General features: G+C 41.3%; 1 pseudogene; it reads right to left on the minus strand.

Annotated features, from left to right (window-relative positions):
• Positions 1-3509: 3509 nt before the first annotated feature.
• LOC145399539 (cytochrome c oxidase subunit 3-like) overlaps positions 3510-14090 on the minus strand; it is a 43503-nt pseudogene continuing 32922 nt past the window's right edge.

Here is a 14090-nt window from a genome sequence, read left to right on the forward strand (position 1 = left end):
CCTTCTAATTCCCTCCCCTCAACATGGCCATGTCTCCCCTACTGCCCCTGTATCATACTTATCCCTTGTACACACCTCCCAGTCCTGCCTTACTACTATAATCAACCACCATTTAACTCCTGGTGTCAGGAGACACCATCTCAGCTACCCGGGGGAGTAGTGTACCCCCTCCACAATATGTCTACCCCCGATGTATATATGTCTCCCCCCCCCAATGCATACATGCCCCCACTAAACTTGCTAGGTCAGCACGCTTTCCCAGGGCCCAAGCCTGGGCAGACGGCTTTACTGCGTCAGTTGATAGCAGGCAGCCTAGATGGGCAGACTATTTTACTGTGAGCTTGTAATAAAATCCTTATCTAGCTGTTTGTACATGGAGTTTCTATCACCAAAGTATTGCAAGATACACACACACACACATATATATATATATATATATATATATATATATATATATATATATATATATATATATATATATATATATAACAGCAGTAGTTCAGTATAAGAAGGACATTGCCCAGTGAGTTGTTCTTCCTAGAGGCAGCGTTTCTGTGTACAGTACACCGGATCAGCTCAGGCGTCGTAAATAAACACTGGATTCAATTTCACACTCTTTATTTTCCATATAATTACACCGAATGCTTTCCAACTTCACTTCACCATTCTCACAAGCACTGGAGCTATACCAACTTTACTAACTGCAGTTACACTTAATGCATGACAATACTTCACTATTTTCACAAGTACCAGTGATATACAAACTTCAGTAATACTTCACTGTTTGTCAACAACACTTCATTATTTTCACAAGTACCGAAAATATACAAACTCCACTGCACTGACACTGCACTACACTCAAACTGAACTGAAAACCGACTGACTTGCTCTAGTCTCTTCTCCATACTTACATAAGCATCCATTGTTCTAGAATGTCCTACACTCTAGGAGAAGCAACAGTTGCCAATTAAGAGACATCCAAAACCTGCCATATTTTTCTTACATTACATAACTCTGTAAATTATTTAGCATATCGACTTAAATTACATAACTGAACAAGCAGTCACCTAAATAAAACATTATTGAGAAAAAGTGCTTAAAAATTAATTTACAACTTACGAAATAACTATGTTCACAAACAATAGGCTAACCGGCAACTCTGACTTGTAAAGAACTACAGTACAGGAAACACTGAGAAACTTCTCGACTACCTAACTGGCAAATCCCACTTCTCAACACGGCATCCTCTCTACTCCTTTTGTCATCCCGACAAAACTACACAATATGGTAATACAAACATAGTCCTTAATCCAAATTAAACATCTAATAACACACAATATAATCCTGCAACTTATCAGGTCTTCTCCTAAATCGCTTTCGACGACGTCCTTGCTCCTCCACACAGTCCACTCTTCCTGGAATATATTGTTCCTCTTCCTGATGCACTTCTTCACTTGGGAAACTGTCACCATCCTCTTGCATTTCAGTTCCTTGGTCCTTCTCAATATCTCAGGTGCAGGAGAGCATGATTCCTTGGAGACATCCCAGCTGTACTGTCCTGTCCCATGGTACTGCAACAGATGGTTCACGTGTACCACCTTTGAGGTGAGACTTTCTGCCTCCCCAGATCTGATATGTTACATCTGATAGGCAGTCCAGCACAGTGTAAGCCCCATCCCATGGGCTCTGCAGCTTCTGTGACTGTCCCTTCTTTTACCGAGGATTGTTTAAATAAACTTGGTCACGATCCTTAAAGCTCAACTCACTTGCCTTGGCATCATACTTGCACTTCTTCACCTCTCCTGAAAACTTAAGGGCTCCTTGCACTTGATGATGTACCTCAGCCAGCCTTTCCTGAAGATACTTCACATAGCTGGAGGTGTCTGTAGGCAGCTCTTCACCAGGTGGTTTTCCCATTAACAAGTCAACAGGTAAGCATAACTCGTGGCCCAACATCAGTTTTACAGGAGCGTAGCCAGTAGACTCATGGGATGGAGACCAATATGCCATCAACAATGCAGGTAATTTCTGGTCCCATTCCATTTCTCCCTCTATGCAGTACTTCGCCAGTTCTTGTCCCAGGGTCCAACTGAATTTTGCCACCATCCCATCCGACTATGGCCTTAGTGTGGTCGTCCTAGTCTTTTTGATCCCCAGTAACTTGCAGTGCTCACAGAACTCAGCAGACTCGAAGTTTCTATCCTGGTCTGAATGTAGCTGCATCCCAAAACGACAGAAAAACTGATCAACCAACATCTGAGCAATAGTCACAGCCTCTCGATCGGGGGTGGCATAGGCATCTGGCCGCTTTATGAAGAAGTCCATGGCAACAAATATATACCAGTTTCCTCTTACAGTGGGTGCACCCTTTCCATCGGTGTACCCACTTAATACAGCTGAAGAGGGGTGCAACTATATTTCTCTGGTTCCTTCTTGGCACAGCATACAACACGGACCCGAAACCCTCTTCAACATCCTAATGCATGCCGGTCCAGTGGAACCTCTTTCGCAGCCAACTTAGAGTTTTCTTCACTCCCAGGTGCCCACTAGTGATCTGGTCATGAGACTTATCCAAAACACCAGACCACATTTTCTTTGGAAACACCAGATGCCAGTACTTGCTGAGGCCATCGGATGTCTCCCACTGATGCTCCAGTGGTCCAATGTTCAAACGAAGTAGGTCTCACTGACTCCAGTTGCTCTTGGTCGCAGGGCTTAACCTGGAAACTTATTCCCAAGATGGTTGCACTGTACTCTGCTGCAGCCACTCTAGCATTGGTTGTAAATCAGCATCCTCCATCTGCATCCTCTTTCAGGTTTTCTGTCTCTGATACTGGCCCTGTCACAGCAGTATGGTGGCATTTCTTGCCAAATCTCCCATTCCTACTACACTGCTTGTCGTCTGTTCTTCCATCTTCTCGCACACTATTCTACAAGGTTCTCCTGCATTTCCTCAGTGGTGGGGCTTCGTGGGAATAACTGTCTGGTTGTTGCCTCTCATCACCAGCCTTCTCTAATTTATCCTCATCCTTCTCATTTGGACACTCATAGCTGAAGTGTCCCATCCCACCACGTGACCAACACCTGTTTGTTGCAATCGTGGATTTCCTTGCACTGTTCCGTTCTTGCTCCTTCTTCCATTTGTAACAATCCACCTTCCTGTGTCCCAGCTTTCCACAGAACCAGCAACCTCCTCTGGTCTTCTCCTGTTCTCTCCTCTGCTTGTTGCAATCCACTTTCTGATGTCCTGGCTTCTCACAATACCAGGAACTTCCTCGGATCTCCTGTTCCCTTTTCCACTTAAAACAGTACTTTTTCATATGTCCTGGCTTTTCATGGTACCAGCATCTTCCCTCAAAATTTTCCACTTGACATACCTGTGCCTCTCTTGCCTTGAATTCTGCACTATGACTTGTCCGAAAAGTGGACGTACTGGACCTGACATAGGATTCAAACTCTAGAGCCTTGGCTAGTGCTTCTTACATGTTCCTTGGTTTTGCCTGCTTTACTTACACTTTCAACTCTGCACTATCAAGAGCATCGATGAACTGGCCTCTCAGAAGACTAGCCAATAGGTTAGGTGCTGCTCCAGGGTACACCTTGTATGTCATACGCTCCAGGTCGTGAGCAAGCTGCTGTAGAGATTCGCCTCGAGCCCGTACATGGGTCCGAAATCACGCTTTGTAAACCTCAGTCTGGTACATGGTCCCATATCTGCACACCAGTACTACTACTAGGGACTGATAACTGTTCCTCTCCATCACTTTCTGGCCCAGAATTTCCATTGTGGCTAGCATCAAGCTGCATTGCCCTCTGTCTATCATCCTAACCATTCTGATCACCAAGTAACTCAAACTGTGCATGGTAAGCTTCCCAAGATACTCTACCATCAAAATCCTGAAGATTCTTTTTAATTGGACCCCCATTATAGCCATGCACTTCACTGGTTTGGGGCCTAAAAACTGGGGCATCATAATTAAGTCCAGGACTTAAAACTTCTTCATTCTGATTATTCAACCCTGTAATGCTACCTTTAGATACTTGGGATCGTCAAGATTCACTATACACTGTCCATTCTTTTCATTTGCTCCCTGTACACTAACTTGAGGCTCAGTAGTGCAGTATTCCTCTACAGCCTCAATTCTCTCACAGAGTATCTTCAAATGGCTATCTACATGCTTGAACTGGTCATCTACATGCCTCAACTGGTCATCTACATGTTGTCTGCAGTCCATCACAATTTTCTCACTAATTGTCTTTAACTGGTCGTCTACTTGCTGTTTACACTCCATCATGTTATTGCTTACCTCATACTTCTGCTGCTCTAGCTTGGCATCTACTTCCTCCTTCAGCTGTTGCTGTTCTTCCTTCATTTCCCCCATGATTGCATCCAGCTGTCCTTGCATCCTTTGTTGTACTTCCCTCAGTTGCTCCTGTAATGCCTCTTGAAGATTTTCATATCAGTCTTTCAGTTCTTCACTTTGTGCCTGTAACTGTTCTTTGAGTTCTTTCTGTCCTTCGTTCTGTGCCTGTAATTGTTCTTTGAGTTCTTTCTGTCCTTCGTTCTGTGCCTGTAGTTGAGCTTGTAATAGCATCATAACTGCACCCAGCGATGTCTCCTCCTGCCTAGCTTGCCATCTTGTCTGTACACCTGCCTTCATGTCGAAGGTTAGTCTCACTGCAGCCCTTAATGATCCTCTCTCCTAACACCACTGTTACTTCCCTGTCCCACACTGCCACAGGCTTCAACAGCAATAGTTCTGTATAGGAAGGACGTTGCCCAGTGAGTTGTTCTTCCTAGAGGTTGCCTTTCGGTGTACAGTACACAGGATCAGCTAAGGCATCGTAAATAAACACTGGATTCTTAAGTTCACTGTTTTTATTTTCCAGATAAATACACTGAATGCTTTCCAACTTCACTTCACTATTCTCATAAGCACTGGAACTATACAAACTTTACTAACTGCAGTTACACTTAACGCATGGCAACACTTCACTGTTTTCACAAGTACCGATGATACACAAATTTCAACAACACTTCACTGTCTGCCAACAACTTCACTATTTTCACAAGTACTGCAAAAATACAAACTACACTGCACTGCACTGATGCTGCACCACACTCAAACTGAACTGAAAACTGACTGACCTGCTCTGCTATAGTCTCTTCCCCATCCTTATGTAAGCTAGCATTGCTCTAGTATGATCCACATTCTAGGAGAAGCAACAGTTGCCAAATCGGAAATATCCAAAACATGCCAAAGGTTTCTTATATTACATAACACTGTAATTGATTTAGCATACAAACTTAAATTAAATTACATAATTAAAGAAGGAATCACATAAATAAAACATTATTGAGAAAAAAAAACAAAAATTTATGTAGAACTTACAGAATAACCGCTCACAAACAGAAGGCTAACTGGCAACTCTGACTTGTAACGGAACCACGGTACGGAAACATTGAGAAATTTCTCGACTACCTAACTGGTAAAGACCACTTCTCAACAATACAGAGAGAGAGAGAAAGAGAGAGAGAGAGAGAGAGAGTACAGAAAATCACATAGAGATGAAATATACTGTCAAGCTAGGGAAAGCAGAGGGGAAAAAAAAAGGAAAAAAAAAAAAAGAGGAAGAGGAAAAGTAGAGAAAGAAAGATATTTTCCTTATTCCTGTGCCTTCCACATGTCATTATGTTACCAGTACACAGCTTACGAAGACAAACAATCGTAAGTCCTGCTGCTACAGCTTTTCCTTCAAAAAAATCCAGTGCCAAAAGCAACTTAAGGTTTTTCTTCATTCATGACATGATGGTCTGATGTCACGGTGCCAATAGCTATGATATTATCTATTGTATTTTTATTTATTCATTTACATTATTCCTTTTAGTCAATCATAAACGCTCACTAAAATTATCTGACCTTTTCCACGTTGTTTCTTCTTTACCCCCTCCATTATCCTGCTCTGATTCTTAAGTCGCAACATCTTCCCTCACCACCACCTCATCGTCCTTTCTTCATTCTTCACCGTCTTCGCTCCACCAATATCCTCTCCTTAACCCTTAGCCGCCGGGGGGTTCCCGGCAGCTACACACTCCTCCCTACGGGCAATTTTCGAGATTTTGGGAAAAAATACCCTTACTTCAAACCCTTATATCTGTCAAACTATAAAAGCTAGAGAATTCAATGAAGTCCATAAGACTCACCAACTCTCCCTCTTTCCAGTGAAGGTATCCCGAGGTCACTAGGTGGTCCCGTCGATGAGTAAGGATGAGTTGAAGACGAGTGGTTTTTCACGTTTTGGCGCGCTGCTCCTAGCGTGTCATTGGCAATGGCCTTGGCCCGGCCGGCTAGCGTTGGCAGCACTGACTGGAGTGGTGTTTGTAATACCGCCCGTGCGTCCTTGGAATGCTGAATATTCCACTCGTTTTTTCTACTCCTCCTTACTCACCGCCGTGAAAATGAGTCATCACCCGGTTCATGTAGCTCACCCAAGGATTTACCGCCCACACCACCATGCCACTATGCCTTGTAGGTGTGTGGGAAAGGAAATATCTCGTCGTTTCTCTGTACTCACTTCTGTAAATAATCATATTTCTCCTTTACTAAGACACTTTGAACTGCACTTTACATCACGATTACGGGTAATTGCACTTTGACAAGTAAGTGTTGTTGCTCTTTCACGACTGATCGTAGAGAGTGAGGTAATTATTTGTACTGTAAATCAGACTGCTTTGTACTAATCAGTGTTATAGTGACAATCATATAAATGTTTTACACAACTAACATTATTTGTACTTCACATCACAGACACACTGATGCTCATATTTGGCACAATCCCCCTGAGTATTGAGTGAAATAATTTAGGTATAGCAAAGCAGGTATTGTTCATTGTGGCTCGCTCACAAGTGGTTTTCTTTCAGGTAACAGGTAGGCAAACTCAAGGTATATCCAATAATTTTCTAACCAATATCCAATAAACAGTTACAACTCCTGTATTGCACTTACTATAAATCACTTATATGCACCTGTAGAACTTATAAAAGACATATCTTAGCACTTTCTATAATTCACTTATAATATCGCACATTTCACTCATGAAAATACACAAACTTCTGCACTGCTGTACACTATTTACACTTCTCCACACACCTGCTCAGTACTCATACCACTCCCAAAGGGCCTGATTGTGGAGATTCTGCCCTTGAAGTGGTAGGCTGAGGTGGGAGTGCTGGAGGAAGATACGTCGGCAAGCAGGCGGCGAGAGTGTGGGGAAAACGGCTCTGCGGTGTTTTTTTCCGCAGATGATCGCAGGTCCGCATCACTTTCCCGTTGTCCTGGGTCATCTTGCGCCTCCTCATCGCCGAAATCATCACTCTCATAGACTGTCCCTTCCTCCTGGAGAAGTCAGAGAGCCCTCTCTGACGTCGGAGGGCGAGTAGGGGTTGGAGGGCAAGAGAGCTCGCTCTCCACGTCATAGTTTTTTTTCTCCTCAGCGGACGTACTCTAGCTGAGTGTACGAGAGGAGACAGTATCGTCAAGGGCACGTCCTATGGCACTATCACTAAGCCCATTACCTGGCACTAAGGACTGAATTTTCTCGGGGGTGGATGAGGCAATTGGCCCTTCATGCGGTGGGACAGAATCGGATGATGTCAAGGAAGATGACATGGCTCCTCTCACTACCACTACCGAGCACAAACTGAACCGTGCAACTGCGGGGTACCTTGGGGTCCTACCTACCCTGTAGGTATCACAGAAAATGGTATCGCGCTTAAACAATGGCGGGATGGTGAGTGCGGTATATCAAGTCAACCGGCGGCCCTCCGCTCCCTGAATCCTGTCGTGCATACACGTCAGCTGGCGGATAGGGGTTAATAAGCTACCCCTGCTTGCCTCTACATGTAGCATGATGACAGAGATGAAGGTGATACATAAACTAGGACTCACTTTCCCTAATTTCATTCTACCCTTTGCTTACTCACCATTTCATTCTCTCCCCTCCGCACCTCCCTTCCTCACCTCTCCACCGTTTTTCCCTCCCCTCCCGACATCTTAACATTCGTCTGTCCTCCTCCATCCACTATACCGATGATCAGCACGTTCCTCACCTGTACCACCACCGTTTCTTCCTCACCCCTCCACAACCCCCTCAAACACCGTTTGTTCCTCACTACTCCACATCCCATCCCACCACCTTTTCTTCCTCGCCACTTCACATCTCACCTCACCATCGTTTCATCCTCACCCTCTACCTCCCCTCTCATCAACACCTCCCCTGCCTCTGGGGTGCGAGAGTGTGTCGTTAATGAACAGGGAGGGTGGGGCTCTATCACTAATAGTACACCAGTCCACACAAACCCTGGAAGGCAACACAAATCCTCCAGGGCCAACACTGACGTCCTATTCACTCATACTGCAACACCTACTGGCACAACACACTCCACTACCAATATACATTACAGTTTAGATCAGATCTGAACCAAATTTGGTGGAAGCTTTTGACGGTCAAGAAGGAATGAAGTTATCGGACTTTAACAACAGTTGGTCAAAGGTCAGGGTCACACAGCAAAGTTAAATGTTCGACCTTTAGGCACTGAGTGCTCTTTCTTATTCTGTATATAATTTTCTTTTATACGAAGCATAAATTAGTATATGGTACAAATATATATGACTATGTTTTCACTGTAACTGGACAGATGTACTGTATCTGGCACAAAGCTGTGTCTGTCATGGACCCATCTACTTCGTCTCTCACTCTCCGGTCCCTTACTGTATAAATTACTAGTATAAGATAATCCTCTTTATGTTTGCCATTACATCCGCTTCAGTACTTCATTCATCCCGTAAACGCTCATTGGCCAAATTACCGTAATCTTTAATTACTTGTCATTGTCAAAAACTTGCTTTGTTCCTTAAAGATGAATTGTAGAGATGAATTCCGGTATGTAATTCTTAGTTCTGCAGCAAGCACACATCACTAGAAATACTGTACTAAAGTAGAATATGTCAGAACTACTAAAAAGTGTTACATGATGTCAAAGTTGTCGAAAGAGCAATGTCTGGCATCCAGACATTAAAAAGGGAAATAGATCATAGAATTTACTTTTATCTTCTTCTTTTTTTTTTTGTCTGAATAGCTACAATATAAGGGGTGCAAGTCAAAATTAAAACAGGAGTGTCCAGTGTAACAAAATGATGCACTGGCTTGCAACAAGGATTATTGTAGCTCATGGACAAGGCGTGTCAGTGTTTGCAAGTGGCTCATTTGACGTTGAACAGTTGATTATATTTTTCGAAACTATTTTCTTTGTTGTTGATTTATTGTATTTAAATTTAGATGGCTAAGGAAAATATGGATATTTTAAATGCTAGTTTCTGGGCAGTATATTTAGTTATATTTACTCTGGATGGCTCAGGAAACAGTATGGATCTATTTTCACACTTGGCACGAAGACAGAAGAAAAATAATACCTGAAAATATGTGGAATTCTAGATTGATCTAGAAGTGTAATTCAAACCTAACAAGCGTTATAACTGAATGGTTTGGAATTGATTTACACACACATCCAAAGCCACTACAACACTACAATCACACTCACGATCACTTCTGACCCTACATATAGTCTCTACCAGACAGCCTAAGCCACTGGGTAGAGATACAATGGCTGTATTGTCCCTGCTTCGCTAGGGATAGGCCGGTCCTGTAGTGGACCTCAACGGCTGATAATGATGATGATGATGATATAGATAGATAGATAGATAGATAGACAGATAGATAAAAAGATAGATCTATATCTATATCTATCTATATACAGTATATATATATATATATATATATATATATATATATATATATATATATATATATATATATATATATATATATATATATATATAGGTGTGTGTATATATATATATATATATATATATATATAAGGTGCTACCCAGTAGTTCCAGTTATTGGAACTGTCGTAGCCAACGGTTTGCAGTTTTGCCTTTTGTCACTAACAGGAGTCAGCAGTACCCCTTGTGCGCCAGCGTGGCCCCGGCCGTGTCTGTGAGCGGACGTGTTGTTGAGCTACGCTTACTATTATAACTTGGTGTGTAAGTGGTTTGGCAGTTTTGCAATGACGGACCAATGGCGCAGCATTGTCAAGTCAATGTTGATCGTTTTCTTCGATATCCAAGAGATTGTTCACAAGGAATTCGTCCCACCTGGTCAATCTGTCACCGGAAAGTTTTACACACACACACACACACACACACACACTTTCACACACACACACACACACACACACACACACACCCGTGCCACATTGTTTTATAACTATAACAGGTGTGTAAGGCAATACTAAGGACAGGAATTTTAGTGCCAGTATTATTTACCCAGTACAGTATATTATGGAGCCTGTACTTTCCTTTGTATTTTGGATGTGAGAAAAGTAGTTCGTGGGGGTAGTTTTCGTGTGTGTTTTTGTGTGTGTATGTTACTTCTTGTTTATCTATTTTCATATATTTATTTGTCTGCTTAACTATTCACTTATATTTGTTCTATTTATTTTTTATTTATTTACATATATTTTTATCTATACCCGTATATATTTCCTAACCATCCATCCATCCATCATCCAATCCTACATGGCCCCATGAGGAGCGTAGGAGCCCAGGTCTAGGCAGTTGGTCCCGATATTTGAAATGAGAGTGACCAGCCTCACTCATCCTTGAGTGGCATTACATGAGCAACCAATCCCAACCATCCCTTGGATATAAACCTTCACCGGCTTAATCCGACTGGAGCGCAATAATTACCCACTAGACCACCAGGCGCCAATATCGGGTTAAATGGTTACCAACCAGCGTAGTAAATTATTTCCTGGTGTACAGGAAACCGTTTGGCTTGTCACTCAGTGTAGAGTCACCCACAGGCAGAAGGAAGAGGAAAGAATGAATGACAGAAAAATAGAAGAGGGACCGTAAAGTCACTCGTAGGCAGGAGGACAAGGAAAGAATGAAGGAAAGAAAGACAGAAGAGGATGGAAGGAAAGAAGGATGGAGGAGAGGAAAGGGCAGACACCCGACAGCAACGCTACATCGAGTGAGTGGATGGTAAGCGCCCCACCTATCACAAAGTTAGGCACTGTTACCACTACACCACCTAACCTATTTTGTTAATTTATGTTAATTATTGTCTACATAATTTGATTTAATTTAATTTACTTACGTAGATTACTTACTTATTCATTTCCTACCTTCAAGTATTTATTGATTTATTTTATGTATTCATATTTACTTATTTTTGCTCATTATTTCCTTTATTTGTTTACTTATTTTTTAGTTATTTACTTATTGTTTGCTAAATACCTTTGATCAGTTATTACTCCTTCATTAAGAGATGTCTCCACTATGCTGAAACAAACAGACAGTTGGTGATAGGAATAACGGAAAGAGATACTTTACTCCACTTTGATAACTGCTGTAATAGAAAGTTTTCCAAACCTTTTAAACAAGAAACTAAATGAGCATGGATGCCGCAAGGAATGAAAGAAAAAATATTCCATTATATGGAGTACAGAACAGTTTCCTAAGAGACAGGATGTTATCCCTTTACAAAACATATGAGAAATAGTTACAATGAATGAAAATATCGCTATTGGGAACAGACAGGGGGCCCGTATTCTCGTCGGGTAAGGAGGCTCCTCAGCACCCCTTCCTTAGTTATTTGTTTTCCAAACTTCCCATTAACATCCTCTTTTTTACTTCTAATATCTTTTCAGTGTCGACAGAGATTGCATGAATAACAACCAAGAACATAGCAACAGAGCAGAATCAGAAATAAACAGGTGGAAGAGACGTTAGCAAACTTCCTAACCGCACCAGAATACCAACCAGGGAAGTGATGGCATAGCAAACAAAGGAACAAAGAAACTGCAAGAGGAATGAAGACATTCATTACTTCATAAATACTTAATCTGAAGTTGCCTTTAATGAAAATGAAAATTTCATTGGCGGCTTTTCAGTTATCATGTACTCTTTCAGTTTTGATTTAGGTTGGATTAGGTTAAACTATTTTTATGCTTTCAGCTATTAAATAATTATCCTGCCTAAAAGAGCTGAGTTTTGTTTAAGTTGCTTCTACGTTATATTAATCATTGCTTTGAATTCATATCTCAGTAAGTTTCTCCGACATCTTATTGAATATTTATCTGAACTCATATCTTGGCATTTCTTTTAACTCAAACCTCAATATTTCTCAACTTTATTGACTATTTATTTGAATTATATTTGTAACTTATGTACTGCTATCTCCATTTCTTTTTTACTATAAATCCTCATTAATGATAGTCATAAGTGGTTCTTTGAGCTGACTTAGTTTTATTTTTATTCTAAGGTTAATATTGCCTTCTTTATTAATTATTCTTGATTTTTTGTTAGCTGTCTTGTTTAAGAAAGGAAACAAATGTACATATAAATATTTTCCCTTATTAGTTAATGTATGTAAAAATGTTTATGTACTGTTAAACCAGCTATGATACTCACATCTCTTTATATCCTTACTAAACATATCCGATTCCAGCATCTCCGTCGATCTTTGTATAAACACACACACACACACACACACACACACACACACACACACACACACAGACGAACATACATCTTTTACAATCACTTTAAATTCAAAATGTTGGGTAATATTTCGCAATTTAACATTTTAAATGGAAAGTTCATTTCCTTATAGCTTGATATATTTTGCAGTATTAGTCATGCCAATATAGAAACGTTTTATGTATCAACTGTAAACATTAAACTTATAAGTATCACTATCCATGTAAGTAGGTACATAAAAGTATCCAGAGGTCAACATGTAAAGTGTATGTGTTTGGAGTGACCAGAGTTGTGCACAGTCTAATGATTTTGTGAACCACAGCGGCCATTCCACTTTTATAGCTAAACGATTTCTGAATATTCATAACATCATAGAGAGTTTCACATACTTTTTTTTAGGAGTGTTAACCGTCCAATTAATGTTCTAGTCTTCCCATGCTGGATAAAATCAGTGAAGTGCATTATAATTTAGTGATGTTCAGTTCAGTGTCGGTGTCCAGGCTGTACGATTTAATAGTTTACATACGAGATCACTCCAGTCATTTCCTCTGACTTCACCTTTCACCACCATCATCCCTGACAACATGATCAGCCTAGACACCATCAGTACCCCTGACACCACCACAACCCCTGACACCACCATCACCCCTTACACCACCAATACCCCTGACACCACCACAACCCCTGACACCACCATCACCCCTTACACCACCACAATCCCTGACACCACCATCACCCTTGACACCACCATCACCACCCCTTACACTACCACCACAACCCATAACACCACCATCACCCATAACACCACCACCGACACCCCTAACACCACCACCACTACTGACACCACCACCATCACCCGTAACACCACCACCACCACTGACACCACCACCACCACTGACATCACCACCACTGACACCACCACCACCACTAATGAACCATTCCTTTACTGTCGTTCAGTTCTAAAAATTTCATTTTCTCTCTCTCTCTCTCTCACACACACACACACACACACACACACACGCACACACACACACACACACACACACAAGCTCAACACGGCCAGAGGCATTACCTAAATAAGTATCTTTGAATGAGTCAAGCTCTGTACCAGGTTAGACTAAATGATTTTTCATTATTAAAAGGAAAAGAAATAATAAGTTTAAATAAGACTGGTTGAAACAACAAAGAACCACGATGCGTTGAGTCAGCTGGGTTTGTTTATACTACAGAAAGACCGGGAAAGCGTGCACACTGTAAGTACATACTCTGTTCATTTAGTATTACAAAATGGATACATACTTCAGTAAAACAAATTTGGAAAAGAAAAGGGATAAAAGTAAAAAGCAAAATGACGATTTCTACCAAGAACTAGTTGAAGTGGAGACTCACAATAGACTTGTTGAACGTGTACACAATCTAGAAATGGCTTTCAAAAATGAAATTGATGAAATAAAGAAGCAAATGCACTTGCAAAAGGAAGAG

The sequence above is a fragment of the Coenobita brevimanus genome, chromosome 49 (assembly GCF_032717465.1).
Source record: "Coenobita brevimanus isolate Jiangsu-jjx chromosome 49, ASM3271746v2, whole genome shotgun sequence".
Lineage (NCBI taxonomy): Eukaryota > Metazoa > Arthropoda > Malacostraca > Decapoda > Coenobitidae > Coenobita > Coenobita brevimanus.